This window comes from Chenopodium album, chromosome 23, assembly GCF_948465745.1.
Source record: "Chenopodium album chromosome 23, dcCheAlbu1.1, whole genome shotgun sequence".
NCBI lineage: Eukaryota > Viridiplantae > Streptophyta > Magnoliopsida > Caryophyllales > Amaranthaceae > Chenopodium > Chenopodium album.
Genome location: NC_137856.1, coordinates 32,548,303 through 32,561,578, shown reverse-complemented (window position 1 = coordinate 32,561,578; position 13,276 = coordinate 32,548,303). Strand labels below are relative to the sequence as shown.

General features: G+C 31.2%; 1 long non-coding RNA gene across 1 annotated transcript; it reads right to left on the bottom strand.

The window, feature by feature from the left end:
- Window positions 1-8,755: 8,755 nt before the first annotated feature.
- LOC145609385 (uncharacterized) lies at window positions 8,756-9,601 on the bottom strand. The gene is made up of 2 exons (XR_014106019.1): window positions 9,434-9,601; window positions 8,756-8,993 (listed from the first exon to the last, which is right to left on the bottom strand). It is a non-coding gene; the product is annotated as an uncharacterized LOC145609385 (long non-coding RNA).
- Window positions 9,602-13,276: the final 3,675 nt, after the last annotated feature.

Below are 13,276 nucleotides of genomic sequence, written 5' to 3'. Positions count from 1 at the left end.
TATATATATATTTGACAGCTAATGACTCTATATATGAGCCACAAAGAAATTATAAATATCAAGTCTCTCATTTATGCTCTAATTATACAACACTTTTCATCGAAATATCTCTAAACCCTAACCATATAATTAGGAACTATAGAAAAAACAAAGGTTCGATAATTACATTTGCCTTGGAAAGGAATAGAAACCATAGCTTGTGACATGCATTAAGCTAAAAATTAACTAAGAAAGAGTAGAAATTAAGCTAACATACCAATCAACTGATTCTAGTCTTACTTCATAATCATACCATCGTCGTTAATTATTCTAACTTTTTAAATTACTCTTATATATGAGACCATTGACAATGATTTTAAAAATAAAAATTAAAAAAAAAAAGAAAGAAAAAAGAGAGAGAGACCATTGACAATGTCTTGAAATCGCAAAAACCCAACTCCTCCTATCGATAACCACCATGGTTAATCACTAATCATCACATTATACACCAATAAAACATCAATTTAAACTTAAGTTAATTAATCTTTATAAATCTATAATTAGCCAATCACCATACTTTTTGTAGTAAGTCCTCAAATCCCATTTCTAATTCCAACCAAATCATCACCCTTCTCCAAACTTATACACTAGCTATAATTCCTGACATGCAACATCACAACTAGTAATAAAATCGAAAGACGTGAATTATCATGATCATGTTGATGGTGTAATTTGAATCTAGTCAGGTCGTACTAGAGTAGGTACATGACATTTGATATTGAATTATAAGTTTACAACTAAAATAATTTGATTTTCTACCACTATAAAAAACGTAATCACCCACATAATAATGTAACACATGCATGTACCATGCATTGTACTGTTTCACCATCGATCATCTCTATCTACAATTAAAATATGCAAATTCCACATGCATTAACCAATCACTTATAAAATCAATAAATTAAAATACCCAAAAATATTCAGTAATTACTGAATTAAAACAGAGGAATCACAAATGTAATAACATAAAATTAATAATAATAACAACAACAAAAACTAACTAGTAGTGAATTACATTATATAGATAAATAATGTAACATTGATTAAACAACAAGTTTATAATTTAATTTAACCAAAAAAAAAAAAAAAAAAAAAAAACTACATCTCTGTTTCTTATAAATATTAACAACAACAGAGGAGAGATAAGGGGTAAAAAAAATGCCGGCAAATGACGTCATCATTTTCCGGCGACCGGAATCTCACTGAACTAGTGTTGTTGAAGTTTATCAAAATGGAGAAGGGGGTTAATTTGAATTTCCCTCACCTCATTAGAAAGCGTGACAGACCAATGTAAACCCTCCACGTGGAACCCTACCTGAAATCGGGTTTCCGGGTCAATCAATCGGGTCACATCTGGATCCACCGAGCGAGTTGCGTAGGGTTGACAATTCCAGGAATATGGGTCCCATCACCCTTCAACAGTTGCGCCACGTCAGCATAGCTTCGGTTCGGTTTAACCCCTGACCCGAACCCGGTTTGACCCGGCTTCCTCTTGGGCTCAGCGGCTGAGACAGGGACAGCTTCGGCTCGGGCCGGGTCAAACTTCTGCCCGAATAAGGTCCCTTTGGTTAGAAACTCATGGGCCATGTAACCCGCCAAAAGTCGGTTCGATGAAACCGAACCCGATTCGACCATCCTTGGTGAAGAAGACGACGTCGTACTGTTGTTGTGGTTAATATTATTATTGTTATTACCCACTAAAAGCGGTTTGTGTGAGTTTCCGAAACTACCCTTGTGATTGTAAAAGGATGAATTCTCAAATTCGCCTCTATCTTTGCGCTTTCGTGTGGCTGTTACCACGCTACGACTCGTGTGATTCATCTCACCGTCCGTTATTTTCAAGGATATAATTGTAATTTCACCTCGAAAGATTTTTTTCCTTTTATTTTAATTTTTTTTGGAGGGTAGTGGCTTAAAATAAGAATATAGGGATGTATTTGTTACATCAGGGAAATGGCGTTTTTATTGGATAAAACCGTAATTTCACAATAATTTAAAAAAAACAAAAGGATAAATTCTTAATTTAAAAAAAAAAAAAAAACAAAATGTTTTAATTTAAAGAAAAAAAAAAGGGTTGCCGGAAATTAGGGGGAGAGAGAGAGTGAGGGAGGAGAGAGAAAGAAGAGAGAGAAGGGAGAAAAGATTGGGAGGAGGGGAATAGAAAGAATGTGAGCACGGAAGAAGTTGGGGTATTTATATAAGATGGGGTAATTATTGCCCTTGTTGTTTCAATAAATATCGAGAATGCCATTGGTGAGATACAAAATGACGAAATTGACCTTGTTTTGTTGATTGAACTAGGCCCAAATTAGATGTGGTCCAATCCAATATGATTGTGATAATTTGTAACGACATGGTTTTGAAACGAATCTTGTGATTAGGATCTCATACTATTACTAATTTACTATAGATAAATCAAATATTGATATATTACCACTTAAAATCACTCACTTTTTTCTTTGATTTTCTTTTATTAATTTGGGGGTGGATCTTGTATGATATGTTTGCTTTTCAAATTAGGGTTGTTGGATTACAATAAGTGAATTTTATGGTGCATTTAGCTTTAATTATCATACACGGAGTATCATATACTACGTATACGAGTAACATTATTGCAAGTCAATTTCTAGTGCGAAAGTGAATTGATTTATGATCGTTATATACCTAGATTGGGATGGGTAAAATCTTCAATTTTATAATGTTTCTAAACAATTTTGTTATCATAATTCCTTCCTTAGTACTATTGTTATATGGATACATATGAATCAAAGATAGATAGATTCATCTTGGTTTGATCAAATTATTGAAACATACTTATTTGCATTGGTTAAACTTTAAATGAAATACTATAATTCAGATTATAATTTTTCGTCTCAAATTCAATGTTTGTAGAGAGAAGATGATATTTCAAGGGGGTGTAGTGTTGACCACTCAATAATGATCTAATATAATGTCGAGTTGCTCAATTAACAATAGTAAAATTTGCTATCAGTCTTGCAAGAACAAATTGAATTTGTTTGGCCTACTCTACTACTAATTGATAACCATTTGGGTAATCGTTTTTTCATATAAACTACCTCGATTAATAAATGTGATACATGATGACCGCTATAATTGATTTACCTAAGGATGATTGTTCGATTAATCGTGGATGAATCAATGGATTATATGATCGATATATAATATGAATGGAGTAGATGATTCTCCATCAATTATTAAAAGTGTCTTTTAGGTCTTTCTAATTTCAAACCCCATTTTATTAAATGTTTTTCTAATTTAAAATGAATTGTATATGTTTATTGTTTCCTAGTCAAACTCATAAATAGTAAACACAATGATATGGTAGGTCTTACATACTTACCTACACAGTTGAAAGGTAATCCAATGTTCATGAATCATGCATTGATTTTGATCAGTGATCATCAGAATACAACAAACTTCTTTATACAATATGCATCATCGTCTAAGGGCCTGTTCATATTTACTGAACTGAGCTGAACTGAACTGAACAGAACTGATTGGAGCTGAACTGAACTGAACTGATTGGAACTGAACTGAACTGAATTGAGCTGAAATGAATATTTTATGTGAGAGGGAAATTAAGAGCTGAACTGAACTGAACTGAACTGATTGAAACTGAACTGAACTGAACTGAATTGATTGGAGCTGAACTGAACTGAAATTAAGTAAATGTGAACAGGCCCTAAGACATCAATAATCCTCAAATATTTCACGGCTCGCTCAAGTATATCCGGCAATTCAAATTCTACTAGACATTGAAAATAACAGCTCGTGTTAAACTTGAAATGATAGAGTATGAGCCATGTCAAGAATGCAGAAAAATTATTATTTTGATCGTAGAAGACATATTCCTTTTTCAAATGTTTTTGGTATTTAGAGAGCCGCAAGGGGGCCACCAATTGACCAAATTGGTAAATAAAAAAGACCTCTAGTGACAATTTGGTAAATAAAATAGTTCCGGCGACAATTTGGTAAAAAAAGCTAACCCCATGCGACAATTAACCCAAAATATACAAAAAGTTCCAACAAAATACTTGTAAATGTTTAATTTAGTTCGTTTTTTGTGATTTTCTTACCTAAATCTCCAACCCCTTTTTCGAAATTAACAATTGTTTTTTTTTTTTTTTTTTTTTGAAACAGAAATTAACAAGTTGAAGAAAAATTATTGTTTAAATATTAATTATCACGTAATTTTCCTACCCAATATTATCGATTTTCTTAAAAAATGAGGTTGAAAATAAATTTGATATAGCAAAATAAAAAGAGATGACATATTAATTAAATTTTAAAATAAAAAAATAATTTTTAAAAAATATAATAACGAATTGAATTAGAAAATTTGAAGACTTTGTCGGAAAAAAAATTAGATTACCAAACTGTCGCTTGGAGTTAACTTTTTTTTTTTTACCATATTGTCGTCGGAGTTATTTTTTTTTACCAAACTGTCACTAGGGGTCTTTTTTATTTACCAATCTGGTCAATTGGTCGCCACAAAGGCGGGTGATGAGAATCGATCCCTTTTGGAACCGGGAGGAGAACTCGAACCATTTGAGCTATCCCTAACTCTCTAAATGACATTTTCTTCTCAAATTTTTTTGAGGCCTCCAATTTTATTAATGTTACAAGATCTCTTAAACATATAAAACGACCTTACGACCTTGGTATGACTGTATGAGATATATATTCTCATTGAAAATTTTCAAATTGAAAATAAATAAGAGAATGAATATGACTAATGACTTAACTATATTCTAACTAATCCAAATAAAGAAGTGGAAAAATATAATTAATCGCTATTGTACATTTCCACGTTGAGTGACTTAAATTGATTAACCAATACTTATGTTACAACTAATCATCTTTATCTTGGGTTTATATTGCTGACTTTTTTAATGTATTGTCGTTTTGATTGATTTATACGAAGAATTCAGAACTATTCCAAATTGCCTAACTAATTTTATTATTTTTTACTGTATCATTTTATAATACTAGTATTTTTTTTTAACCATACTAGTATGTTGTTTAAAATACTTGTATAATGCATTATTGTACGCTTGTATAGTTGTATAGAATCTACGTTGTAGATTGTGTTTCGTTAATAATAAAGCTCAATAAAAAATTTTGTTGGTCAATAGGAAATTGAAAAGAAAAAATTTCCAATTTTAATGACAAACTGGAAAGACTTGACCTAGCTAGACGTAGTCCGACCTATAAGGCTTACCAATGTTGAGAGTCTTGAGGCTTATCAAAGTTGTTTGTATTGTTTACATTTTTTAAATTTGGCCATTTGTCACTTTATGACTCCTTACTTGTAGTTTTAGTGTAGTTTTTATTTGCATTACCGTCATAGACCTTACACAATTGTTATAGTAATTACAAAAAGAGAAGAGGATACGGAAAAAATAAGATTATACTCGTATTTAATTAAAAGTGTTCCCTAGAATATTGTATTAAAAATCAAAAGTGTAACAAACAAAATAAAGAGTAATATCAATTTACTTCATTTATTTATTTATTCATACATAGAGACATAGTTTCTCAAAAAAAAAAAAAAAAAAATTAATTAATTAATTAATTAATTAATAAAATAAAATAAAAAATGCATAGAGTTCTATCTTATTATGAGATGAGAATTAGATTCTGCCCAGAGTTCTAGACATAGGGCAATCTAATCTATTGCTTTTCAAATTTTCATAATCCGTAATACCTTTATCTAAAAACAAAAGAATCTGAAACTTATATTTTGGGGTTCTTCTTTTAGTCACTTTTATCTAAGCATCAATGTTTTATAATAGTAGTAGTATTTTCATCGTGTTCTTATTGCCGACTATTTTATATGATGGGTAGTCCACTAGTCCTAATTTCTTCACAATAACCTCTCAACAATGTTACTCCAATACTCCGTAATTGTCCATGGTATTGGTATAGAGGTATTAAATCGGATTGTAGAAATATGGCCCGGTGAAGTCACAAGACATTGCATTTGTCATGCGTATTTACATACTTTTCATATAATTAGGAAAAACAAAAGCATGCAAAAAATAAAAAGTCAAATCGATTTTAATAATCATAGTATGAAAATATCAATTTTTTATTAAATTTTGCTCATCTGTCATTTATATAATTAATGGTTAAATTAATACATACATTGACAATTTGACATATATGACTAAAATAACATGTTTAAAAACGCATGTCAGCTAAAATAAAAAGAAATGTACAAATAGTAACTTAAAGTTACTACTTCGTATGATGCAATCATTCGAATTAAGTATCGTTTCCATGGAAAATTACTTAAAAGTATTGTTTGGATAATGTTGAATTGATCCATTCCTTATTCTATAAATACGAGTATTGAAGTTTTTTTCTTGAGATGCTTACGGCTTACCACATACTTCGTGTAAATGTGTAAAAAAATAGGGACCAACTAATTTTTTTTATTTAACTATAATTTGGCACCTCCCTTAGAATAATTTCAATTTATGTATTATTTCCCTTTTTCAAATTCCTATAATATTCTTTCCTTGTTCTATTCTAAATTTCTAATTTGTCTTTTTCAATATATCCAGACTTAGTAGAATATATAATTACCTACTTCTTTCTTTTTATATGATGAAACAAATTAAAATTTACTCTCTATTATATTAAGGCCCTGTTTGATTCACCTTAATTTTGCTGAATTGAAATTATTTTTACTGAACTAAATTTATTTTTACTGAACTGAAATTATTTTTACTGGACATAAATTATTTTTACTGAACTAAAATTATTTTTTCTGATTTTCTATTATAATTCTTCTTTAAGAAAATTGAATTTTACTGAACTGAACTTATTTTTACTGAACTGAAATTAATTTTACTGAACTGAACTTATTTTTACCGAACTGAACTTATTTTTATTGAACTGAAATTATTTTTACTTAATATTATTTTATTAAGGTGAAGAGTACAGGGCCTAACATCGTTTTTTTTGCAAGAAGAAATGAGATTTCATTAATAAGATATAGTCAAATGACACTTACATATAATTACTAAGAAATCAAGAAATTCAACACAAGTATACACCTTAAAACTAAATATATCGTAGATTTGATTAACAATTGCCTTAATAAAAACTTTATCTAAAGCAATACAATTCGTGAGTTCGCACTAACTCGGCTTGAAATCCACTGATGCGTAGTCGTATGAGTGAAAACACTCATGTGGTCCTCAAAATTCTGTACATATTATAAAATCCTAGATTTTCAATTCTCGCCAAACAAACATTAAAAAAAAAATTAAATTAAAATTAAAATTGAAAAAAAAAAACCCCATCATTTCAAGAATGAGATCTATTTATTGGAAGCGATTAAAATATTTTTGGGGCTTACTATTAGGGCCTGTTCACATTTACTTAATTTCAGTTCAGTTCAGTTCAGTTCAGCTCCAATCAGTTCAGTTCAGTTCCAATCAGTTCAGTTCACTTCAGCTCTTAATTTCCCTTTCACATAAAATATTCATTTCAGCTCAATTCAGTTCCAATCAGTTCAGTTCAGTTCAGTTCAGTTCCAATCAGTTCAGTTCAGTTCAGTTCAACTCAATTCAGTAAATATGAACAGACCCTTAGTAGAACACCAGTAAAAACCCCTACAAAGATTTCTGAGATCAAGAGGATAGTGTGGAAATAGTGGGAAAAAGAACACATCTTTTATTACGAAGTACTTGGTACACGGCCAAGCGAAGACCAATCGTCAATGACTGGCCCAAGCCCAATGTCATTCGTCCTTTACTCATTTCCGACCTGTCGGATTGCAAAAGGATAATTGTCATTTGATTTTCCACATTTTGAGTGATTGATGTTTGTATTTGAGGATAACATTTTCGTCTTGGGTAAGTCTTATATGTGGTTAGCCACACGGTGTGACCACATTGGTTTATAAAAATAATCTTTATTTATATGTTGTCTATAAAAGTAACTCAAATTCATTATACGAGTGAAATCAAGTAATTTAGAAATAAGTAACCCCATTTGTTCATTCAAGTAACCTCTATTCTTTTGTTTAAAAAATGAAGAATAATTTCACATATTTAAGAGAGTAACCCCTATTTTTTATTTAAGTAACCTACATACGTTAAGGTAACCCCATTTGCTCATCATCGTAACCCCTATTACTTAATTAATTGCTTTATATGTGATTATGTGAAGTGGCCACACCATGTGACTAGCCACATATAAAGACTTTGTGGTATTACATTGGTATTATCCTACAAATAATTTTACTATTGTTGAAATCAATCATTGTTCTAAGCCGCAAGGTAGAATTTGATCCTAATTTATGATCAGTAATTTTCCAAAACTTCAACCAAGCAATATGGCTGGTTGACATCCAATGTTAAGATATTTTATTTATCACACGTTGAATGTAGGGCTGGCAATCGGATCAGGTCGGGTCGGGTTCGTGTTCGGGTCAGCTGATTTCGGGTCAGCTACCCCCTGACCTGAACCTGATCCGTTTAACATTTCGGGTTGAAAACCTCAACCTGAACCTGATTTTTTCGGGTTCGGGTCAACCTGAAAATGACCTTATTTGACCTGATTTTTTTTCTTTGGGTTTAAATAAGGTTATTTCAACCTGAATATGACCTGAAAGTCTGAAACTAACCTAAACAAGTGAACTGCCAAAATTTTCAAAGTTTCAAACCAACTTAACAGATAGTCCAAAATCAAATAGCATAATCTAATTATGGTACCTAATTATCAATTACAAACCAAGAGTGTACTAACAAATTACAAACCAAACAAGTTCAAATATTTAAGTTCTCAAATAACATTAACATTAATTAGAGGATTGTATGTGGCGTATCCATTCTTGTTCTGCATCTCAAGCTTCATGATTGATCCACAAAGCATTTCCAATTGAGGATCCATAGAGTGGTGGACATAATTACTTCCTGCCAACACTCAACAGTCACAAATTGGCAAATTATTAATTTATTAGCAAAATAAACAACAAAAATACATAAACTAGCAAAAAATCGATACTATGTATCTTAAACAACAAAAATCCATAAACTAGCAACATCAAGTCGTAAACTTGTATATAAACAACAAAAATCAACACAAAAATTCACATAAAACATAAACTAGCATGAATTATTCGCATAAATCCATAAATTAGCAAGATCTATCCGTATACTTGTAAATAAACAACAAAAATCAACACAAATTAGCAAGATAAATTCACATAATTACTTAAAGTAGCCTGAAATTTCGCATAAATTTATAAATTAGCAAGATCTATTCGTATACTAACAAAATAACAAAATCAATTCGCATAAATTCATAAATTATGAACAAAAAGCATGAAAAGAATAGTACAACTGTACAATACCACATGAGAGTGAGAAGATAGTGAAGTAGTCGAATTCAACAATGGTAAAGAACTTTGATTCAACAATGGTGAAGGGATTTAGGGTTTTTGAGGAGAGAGAAAATTAAGAGAGATTGAGAGAAGTGAAGCCAAGGAACGGCTGATGAAAAAATGAGGGGAACAATCAGATTTTAGGGTTTTGTCATTAGAAGCCTCTTTAGGAATTGGGCTGGGCTGGGGGTTTTATAAGCCTTTTTACGTTTTTTTTTTTTTTTAACTTTAACTAGTTCGGGTTATCAGGTCGGGTTCGGGTTGACCCGACCTGATTTTGACCTGAATTTTTTTTTCGGGTTAAGTGGGTCGTTTTCGGGTTGAGATTTTCAACCTTAACCTAACCCATTTAATTTCGGGTTCGGGTTCGTGTCGACCCATTTAAGTTTTCGGGTCGAAAAACTCAACCCTAACCCGCTTTTTTCGTGTCGGGTTCGGGTCGGGTTTTCGGGTCGGGTCAGTTTTTGCCAGCCCTAGTTGAATGTACAACCCCTTGTTGATGTTATTGTTGGGCTTATTAATTTGATTAGGTTTGGGCTCCAATAGAGTTGAACTTTAGGCTATATTAGATTGGGTTGGTTTTTTGGGTTCAACAAAGCTTTACTAATGGGCTTAATTTTTTTTTTTTTTGAAAATATACTAATGGGCTTTAACAACATTTGAAAAAAAAAAAAAAAAACTTTTCATTGCAAGTCATAGAAAATTTATAACACAAAATTTCACAGGCTGGCTATATCGTGTGTCCGAGGTTACCTGGTCAAAGGTTATTCGGTCAGGGTTTATTTAGTCAAGAGTTATTCGATCGATCAAGAGTTACTCGATTAGTCAGAGGTTACCCGGTCGGTCAGGGATTACTCGGTCGGTCAGGGGCTACCCGATCAGTGTTTTGGTGTGTGTTAGCTGGCCACACAGAAAACGAGGTGTTAGTATAAAAAAATAATAATTTCTGTCAATTTTAAAGATAATAATACTCCGTCCGTCCCCTATTGATGGTCACTTTTGCCATTTTTGGTGACTCAAAATGTTAGTCACATTTGCTTTTTTCAAGTACCATTAATATTATTTTTTTACCAAAATTCTCTAGCATTTGCAAAAATGTTTGTGCAAATTTAACTTTCCCATGTAAATTTTACTTTCTCATGTACTTTAATTACTTTCTCTCTCTACTTTTTTGCATACCCAATGTAAATTTACTTTTTCAATGTACTTTCTTTATTTCTCCTTAATTCCCGTGATTTTTTTAGCAAAAGTGACCATCAATAGGGGACGGAGGTAGTAATTTTTTTTATTTTTTATTTTTGTGAAAGTTAACCTATGTTAATTAGGTCGGGAAGAAAAGGGGGAAAAAAATAAAGCCGTAGCAGCCACGCTTCGGATCCTGCCCCTCTCTAAAGCCCCCGCTTTGCAATAGGTAGCAGTTTTAGGAGGGGCTTTTAGTTGATTCGTGAATTGGTACACTTCTAATTAGTAAAAAAATTAAGTTATTAGCGAAAACTAGAACTCACGATTTTATTTTACTTCGTATATTTTGAGAAGACTAGGACTCCCAATTTTTAATGCCCTCTTTCACAAATCACAATATATTGTTATTTCATGTAGCCTTCAATGAGAAGGTTTATCGACTTCTCGTGGCTTTGAATTTGTTTTTTGTTTTTTTTTTGGTAGTAAGCAAAAATCTGACATTTGTTACAAAATTGATTGAATATATTGTCTTAGATAACAATACTAACAATAAACTCCATGTGGTTCTCTACAAATAAAATCCCATATGGAGGATTAATTAACAAAAATTAACTCAAACTACATACAATAAACCATAACACATAGATAAATAAAACTACAATAAATGAATCAAACCAGAAAACAGTTGAAATTAACCAATTTATGAGAAAACTTGAGTATTTACGGCTTATAATAGCATATAAATCAAAACCTTAATGACTAAAGGACTTAACTTATTAAATATTGTTTTATTATTGTTGACCATTTAATAATATGGAGTACCACATAGCTAATATCTTGTTTCTTGACCTAGCCTTTTGGTACTCTTTAAAGATAGTTGCAGGCCATGTTGAGTTGTTTTCAGTGTCAAAAACTCGATCAAGCTCACATATTCTGGGGCTGGCTAGACTCATATACCACTAACTACTTATCAAGTTGATAAAATGAAGCTCTAATACGATTTAACTATTTAAGTCCACAGCCATAGTGTTGTGTCATGTACTCATGTTTGCGAAAGCCAATTTTTTACAGCTTTCATATACAAAGTCAAACCAATTTTCAAAATCAACAAAAAAAACCTTGTACAACACATAGTTCAAAAATCAAGTTTGAGTTTTAAAGCCGTTCTTCAAATATATTATTGATACCGAAAAACAAGTAATTTTGTAATTGAAAAAGATTTTTGAGATCCAAATCGAGTCTCACCATTATAAGCAAATATGAATATATGATCATTGATGATGAGCATTTAGCAAAGACTTTTTGCACCATGACCCACCCATGAAACAAGAGGTAGCACACAAGCACATGCACCTTGTAGGATCTCAAATTCTCAACTCCTCACGTTTGCATAATTATACATACGCGTTGTAATAGACATAAATAAATGAACCAGAAAATGCAGTCATTCAACCAGAGAAAAGTGTTCCATTCAACTTTATAAATAATGCTAACTAGATCAATTCATTAATAACTACTTTACTAGTAGAAACAATGAAGAAAATTTGTTAGTGGGGTCCTATTTCATGTGCTTGGTAGATATAGAATTAATATGGATCTTGAAAATAATCCTTTTTTAGCATTCAATGTTATTCAACCAAAAACCTCTAGTTGGTCCATGGATGGTAAGTATACTTGTTCAATGTTCTTAAATTGGAATTCTTTATATCATAAAGCAATAACGAATAATGCATAGGGTTCCAATTTTTATGGCAAATTAAAGTGACTAACTTTTCCTCTACAAACTTGTTTCATACTAGCAAATTTAGCTATAGCTTGCAATTATTGTACGAATAAATGAATGGATGATCCATCTAAATCTTAATCAGCCGAAAGTTGAAATTATAAATGAGTGTTGAACTTGATTTTTCTTAATTTATACTGCGACATATCTTACTAGAGTGATATAGTTTCTATCGAAGGTTATTTATTTATTTTATACAAACTACATTGAATAAATTTTTTTCAAGGTCAATTGAAGGTTTCTTAAAAAAGCTATATCTATATGAGATATTATTTGCATGTGCATGTCTGTCGTGGTGGAGTGCCTAAACTTTTTTGGTAGCTTAGGTTAATTGAATCACATTTTTCTATGTGTAGATTAAATATAGCGAACCCTACAACTTTCAAAATTGTTACATTTTAACCAATCAAAAGCCTAAATTATATTTCGCATGTATCCAATAACTTTCAATATAAACCCCTTCTTAATTGTTAAAAGAAGATTAAGATTGCAGCACTAACATGATGCATGCAAACATTATTCTATAAAATTTCATTTGTTTTTGGCGTTTAAATGAAGTCAACTTATTAAAAAACATAAATCTAATATTTTGGGACCAATTTTTGACACGTTACTAAATACGATTAGCTTATAGAAATTCACCCTGATATAAAACCTCATCAATCGTACTATTCCTAGAAGAAGGTCTTTGAGATTGAGAAGTAAGACACTTATCCTCTTCAAAAATAGAAATGATAATAATAATGGTGTGAGCTGCTCATGAGTCATCTAGGGTTGGCAAATCCTCCTATCATCCTCAATAATAAATTAAAGCAGATACAACACACGAAATTAGGCAAACCTTAAAC